At 33.6% G+C, this 7,253-nt stretch overlaps 1 pseudogene; it reads left to right on the top strand.

Annotated features, from left to right (window-relative positions):
* Nucleotides 1–3,512: 3,512 nt before the first annotated feature.
* LOC125362167 lies at nucleotides 3,513–4,002 on the top strand (annotated as a pseudogene).
* The last annotated feature ends 3,251 nt before the right edge of the window (nucleotides 4,003–7,253 follow it).

Raw genomic sequence — 7,253 nt, 5'->3', positions numbered from 1 at the left:
GGTGTTTTAAGGGTAATATATTGATCATTTTAAATTATGTTTAACTTATTTTCAAAATTTTAACGTTACTCATTTCTGCTGTTGTTGTTTGTTGAGGGTACTAGGGTTCAAACTCAGGAAAATTCCCTTGGTATATAGGGTCTCTAACACGTAAGCCAGACCCCATACCTTTTCTGTCGTTTTGTTTAGTATTGTTATGTTTTGCTTTTTTCAAATGGATTATTTTTACTTGAGCTGATCTAGACCATAATTCTCCTACATATGTATTCTATGGAGCTGGAAAAATATACATATGCTATTGCAACGAGGTGTTTACTGATTAATATGGAATCCTGCAATTTTTTTGATGTAGCCATTCTCAAACAATCATAGACAGCAGTGGGAACTCATATTACATATTAAAATGTGGTTGCAACATTACTATCTCTGCAATAATAAAAAGAACTAAAGGAATAACGAATAATAAAGTAAAATCTGTACATTAGCAATAGGTATATTTTCACAAGATACATAACTGAAAAACAATAACAACTCTCAAAATATTAAAAATACAACATATTTTAAACCTTTGTTTATGTCTTGTTTGCTATTTTTGAAACAAGCTTAAAATGTTGCCAAGGACAAGTGTCTTAAAACAGAAAATCATAATACCATCACATGTTCTAAGTCATTACTTTAATTCTGAAATAAGGATTCTGATTGTATTCAGGGGAACAGCTTAGAACACACTCATTAGTATGTACTTAAAGGATAGAAAACATACCCTCTTACAAACAAATATGTGACAATATTATTATATAAAGTTTAGCAGGTTCCGTGGTTATGAAAGTGTGAAGTAATATTTAGCATTATTAGTCACAAAGAAAATGTCAATCTAAATACCATCCCAACAAGCATCAAAAAAGCAATAGTAACAGAGCTGAGGAAAAGGCATGGACAATAGAACCCTTATATACTTTGGAATTGGAAACCACAAATCATAGCAAACACAAGGAAAATCCATATGTCAGTTTCGTCGTTTCCTATATCCCTACTATGTAAATAACTCTAAAGTGAGATTGGTTGGTATATGCTTCTAATCGTTGGAAGAGGTATTAAAAGATGGGAAGTTCTGGGCATTCTGGGTTGCGTAAGAACACTACCTTAAAAAAAATGTTTGTTAGTTTTCCAGATATCATTATGAAAATAAACTTCCATAACCTTTTTAACTTGCAGGTTTGTGGGTTTCCTTTATTTAATCAATGCAAATATGAAATATTTTTTTCTGTCTGATTTGGGGCAAATGTCTAAATCTAGACACTGAATGTCCTTAGATTAACATAATTTGCTCTACAGAAGATTGATTTCTCTTCATAGATTCAATATTTATATGGACTAATTTGATCTCACATACTAACCTAAGTATTATAATGCTCTATTCGTCCAACTTCTATGGTAACCATTCCAAATTGCATATTTCTGTAGATGCAAACATTAAAGGTTTTAACCACCATAATGAAAACTTCATTCTATTATTTAACAACATACTTGTTCCCCTCAATTAGCTGTTCAGATAATAGGAAATTTAGTGATGATAATTTTCAATTCCCTATCTTCTGTAATTTTCACTTTGTTGATGATACATAGTGAATTTAAAATGAAAAAACTGTAATAGGTTCAGGATTTAGCACCCCAATTTCTTGGTAAAGTAACTATATTCAGAAGTTGTTTGAGAAATACACATCTCCTTGTTCCTTGTAAAGAGCACATCTTATAATATTTTTTTCATTAGATTACAAATAATAGAAAAAGAGATTCAACTCACTGAAATATAGAAAAAGAGATTCAACTCACTGAAATACAGAGGCAGCTGAGTGAGGCATCTACTGAAGTAGTTTTTGCTAAGCTTAGTACACTCCAAAGCTCCTCCTGCTTATTGCATAAATAAAAGAAATATTTTAGAATCAGTGCAATCCACAGTAGGCTTGGGAGACTATTTCATATGATATATATTTCTAACCCTGTAAGACAATTTAGAAAAGCTAGGGAAATGATTACACATATGAAAAAGGAAATACTTGTACCAAACTTTGTCATAAATATATATCAACATGACCTCTAGGGAACAGAAAGCCTGGGAATATCACTGAAAATTGTCCAAGGCAATGGTCTTGAGCAATTAGATATACCACATGAGACATGAGAGACATGACAGAGACATCAGGTGTCTTATGTCCCATGAGACTGCTTTGTTTTGCAGAACTTCCCCATAGCCCTAGAGTATTTGGGTGATCAACTTCATTCATTAATCAAAATGATGAATATATTTCTTTTCAAGGAGATGTAAGTGTCCAAAAGGAAAAATGAGCTCCTGAAATAGTTTTCATAGAACTGGGTGCCACTGGCTTAATCCTGTAATTCTAGCAACTCAAGAGGCTGAGGTCTGAGGATTGAAGTTCAAAGCTGGCCAAGGAAGGAAAACCATAAATCTCTTATCTCCAATTAACTACAAAAAAACCCAGAAAGGGTACTGTTGCTCAAAGTAGTAGAGTGCTGGCCTTGAGCAAAAAAGTTCTTTATCACAGAGCCATCTTTGTCAGAGTTCAGGAACACTTTTGTTCTTCTAGGTACATCTGCTTCCCAGATATTCGCTCTTGCATGTGACTGCCTGAGAACCAGACACTAGCTTGACCATTGATGTCAGAGTAGTCACTGTTGCCATGGGTTTAGACAACTCAACAGGGAGTATCTTTTGAATTTTTCAAAGGCCCACTGAGAAAAACTGGGATGTCCCACGCTGAATAGCTATCTTGTACTTTTATTTAGGAAATGGCATGAAATATAACTGATATGAACACAGTATTTTCTGGAGAATAAAAATGACCTAAAGTATATAGACAAAATATGCAAATAAAATATAATTGTACGGTACATAGCTACATTGGCATAAATGACAAATATAAGGTTTTGAATGTACACTTTCAAAATATGTAAAATACACTTGTGCAGTCTGGGAATATGGCCTAGCATAAAGTGCTCGCCATGTATACATGAAGCCCTGGGTTTGATTGTTCAGCACCACATTTATAGAAAAAGCCAGAAGTGGCATGGTGGCTCAAGTGGGAGAGTGCTATCCTTGAGCAAAAGGAAGCCAGTGATAGTGCTTAGGCCCTGAGTTCAAGCCCAGGACTGTCAAAAAAACAAAACAAGCAAAATACACTTGTGCCGTTACATAGAAAAGACTTCCAACAAAGGCAAGAAAAATCAAATTTAGACAACTGGATGCCAGTGTTCACTACAATTAGCTATTCATGTGGCTGAGATCTGAGAATTGCAATTTGGAATAAGCCTGGACAGACAAAAAACCTCAAAATACTAGTCTTAGATCATATATAAGAAAACTAGAAGTGTAGCTATGCCTCAATTGGTAACGGGCCAGGCACAATCAACCAAACCAAGGCAACAGTGGCAATCTTATGATGTGTATATTTGAAAAAATTTAGAAGGCCGCCCTTGGGAGACTCCGAGGCACTATGGAGAAGTAGCACCGCCACTGCGACAAGGTTGGCTTCAATGCCGATGAAGCTCACAGTATTGTCAAAGAGTGTATAGATGGGGTTTTAGGAGGTGAGGACTACAACTACAACAATATCAACCAGTGGACTGCAAGCATAGTCGAGCAATCACTAACTCATTTGGTTAAGTTGGGGAAAGTATACAAATACATTATGACTTGTGCTGTGGTCCAGCAAAGCGCATATGGCTTTCACACAACCAGCTCATGTTTTTGGGATACCACTTCTGATGTAACCTGTACTGTAAGATGGGAGAACCGAACCATGAACTGCATTGTTAATGTTTTTGCCATTGCAATTGTCCTGTAACCCACTAAGACAGGATGGGCTGAAGCCACTAACTTAAGAATTTGTCAGTATATCCTTTCTGAACAGCATAATAGTTACTTATTCATGTGCTAGATGAAAAGTGTGCAACATGCTTCAAAGCTGTTACAAAACTGAACATTCTAAGTAAGTAGGAGGATTAGCTCATTCCACATGGCATCATTTAAATATGAAATTAATAAATGTTAGCAAAAAATAAGTGCAGAAACATGGCATGATATAAAACCATAATCTTATATTTATAACAGCTTTTTACTAACATCATTAATGTCCCTAAGGAACTGGGAAAAAACATTCATATATGTTATGTTTTAGCTACAAAATTTAACAGGGATATAAATATGCGAACAAAAAAGCTGTAAGGATAAATGTGGAAAATTATATTAATTAGTTATTAACTTTCAAATTTCTTTCCTTCATTTAGTTGCCCACAATACAAAGTGGGAAGTGATTTTGTTCTTTTTCTTTTTTCATTTTATTACATGTTACTGTTGGCCTTCTGGTGAACCTATTTTTTTTAATTCAGTTTTTTTTGGATTTAAACTTGAAGTTGAATTAAAACTGGTAAACCCAAATTTTGAGGTTAAGCAAAATTAGTTACAGCATATGATGAGCAGTACCTGATTCAGACAACTCCCTTATAATCTCCTCTTTCCATGTAGAACAAACATTTGTTGAATACCAAAAATCATAGCAACACAAGGGAAATCAGTAAGTCAGTTTCCTAGCTACATACCTACTAATGTAAATTATTCCAAGCATAGACAGCTTGGTGTACACTTCCGGTATTTTAAAAAGATATTAAAAGGTGGGAAGTTATTGGAAATTCTGGTTACTAAGGAAGACTACCTTAAAAATATTTAAGTTAATTTTCCAGGTATCAATGTGAAAATAGTCTTCCATAATATTTTATATGATAGTTGCAAATTTAGGAATTTTCATATGTTTAATCAATAAAAATATGAAATCTTCTCTTTTTTGTCTGACTTGTGACAATTATTTAAATCTGGATATTGAGTCTCCTTATAGTAACACAGTCTTCTCTAGTGAGGGTAGATTTCTCTACATCCCATATCATATGTACAAATTTCCTCTCACACACTAACCTTAGGATTATGAGGCTTTATTCTTCCATCTTCTATGGTAAACATTCTACATTTCCTCACTTTGTGGAGGTAATTATGAAAGATTTTAAGTACAATTAAAAAAACTTCAGTCTATCATTGTTCCTTTCATTTACCTAGTCAGGGATTATAGGAAATTTAAAGATGATCATTTTTAATTCAATATCCTCAGTAATTGTCATTTTGTTGAGGATATATGATGAATAAAAAACTGAAAAAACTATAGTGGATTCAGGATTTAGTTCACCAAATTTCTTGGTAAGTTTACTGTATTCAGAAGCTTTTTTAGCAAATACACATCTCCTTGTTCATGGGGTAAAGATCACAGGTAATAATATTATTTTATTAAAATATAAATAACAGAAAAACAGAGTCAACTCACCGAAATACAGAGGCAGCTGAGTGAGGCATCTACTGAAGTAGTCTTTGCTAAGATTAGTACACTCCAAAACTCCCTCCTGCTAATTGTATAAATAAAAGAAATATTTCGAACCCAGTGCAATCCACAGTAAACTTGAGTGACTATTTCATAGGATATATGTTTCCAGCCTAGACAGACAATTCAGAAAAGCTAGGAAAAAGATTACACATACGGAAAAGGAAATACTGATACCAAACTTTGTCATAAATATATATCATCATGACCTCCAGGGATCAAACAACCAGGGAATATCACTGATAATTGTCAAAGGCAATGATCTTGAGCAATTAGATATGCCACACAAGACATGAGAGACATGAGAGAAAGACATGAGCTGTCTCGTGTCCCGTGGCACTGCTTTGTTTTGCAGAACTTCCCCAAAGCTCTGGAGTATTTGGGTGATAGACTTTATTCATTAATCTAAATGATGAATGCATATTTCTTTCAGTCAGATGTAATTGTTCCAAAGGAAAAATAAGGTATTAAAATAGTCTCCATAAAGTTTCATGCCTTTGGCTTAAGCCTATAATTCTAGGTTCTCAGGAGGCTGACATCTAAGGAGAAACAGGAAACAAAATGTGAAACAGTGGGTTAAGCACAAGCAGTACAAGAAATGTATCCAACGCCCAACGTATGATACTGTAACCTCTCTGTACGTCAGTTTGAAAATAAAAATTTGAGAACAATAAAAAAAAAAAAAAAAAAAAAGAATCTGGAAGAGTGTCACAATTAATAGAGTGCCTACTTAGCAGCTACAAAACCCTGAATTCAAAAACTATTATCACCAGGGGAAAGAGGGACAAACAAAGTAAAAAAAAGTTTGGGAACATGAATGTGTTTAATCAGATTAATATAATTCGCACATATATCCAATATAATCTGGTATTCCATAAAGACATCATTTTAGAATTTTCAATGTTTCATAGAAAGTAAATTTAATTAAAAGAAAGAAAAGATGTGCCTACTGCTACTGGGAAAAAAATCATACTAAGAGATGTGAGCCAGACACAAAGAAACATAGACTCTATGTTTTTCCTCACTGGTAATCATTAGTATATGTTTAGGATAGTCCTAGCAGAGGATCACAATAGCTCAATGACTATGTACATATATGTTCAGATAAGATGATTCTAAGCAAAATAAATACAGAGATAAAGAAACAGTGGTTTACCATGGTTGTTACTATTTTTAATGTACCATTTGAAATTATTTTTTCCTTGTTTTTTTTTCCCTATGATTTAGCCTCTGTCATCACTGTATTTGATTTTGGTACCCCGGGTATTGTACATACATTTACTCAAATTAGGGAAGAAAGAGGGAACATTAAAATGGTGAGACAAAGGATAAAGGGCAAACAATGCAACAGAGATGCTTGCAAGACAGTATGTTGGAAATTAACGATATAACTGAGTACGGGGTATTGGGGAGTAAGGAGGTGAGAGAAAAATGAGGGAGAGGGTAACAAGTTTAACAAGAAATGTATCCACTACCTTATGTATGTAAATGAAATTCCACTGAATGTCACTTCACAGTTAAATTAAATTGAAAAGAAAAAACCCTACAAATTAAAAAAATATTTGGAATATTTAAACCATTCTAGGAAAATAGCTTTTTACACTTACTATATCTTACAAAGATTAAGAAAGTTCCTATAGGTTCCTAAACAATGATTTGTAAAATTGTAAAAGTTTTATGGTAACATTCAGTTACATTTGTTTGAAAATGTTCAGGGAAATAGTTGTCATTTAATAAACTTGAGTAAAACTCAGACATACGGATTTATCGTCACCATCTGTAGATAAACTTTAATCCAGATGAGAAAAATAC

The sequence above is a fragment of the Perognathus longimembris genome, chromosome 13, assembly GCF_023159225.1.
Source record: "Perognathus longimembris pacificus isolate PPM17 chromosome 13, ASM2315922v1, whole genome shotgun sequence".
NCBI classification, from domain to species: domain Eukaryota; kingdom Metazoa; phylum Chordata; class Mammalia; order Rodentia; family Heteromyidae; genus Perognathus; species Perognathus longimembris.
The sequence above is the reverse complement of the archived record's forward strand: the minus strand, read 5'-3'. Positions and strand labels throughout refer to the sequence as shown.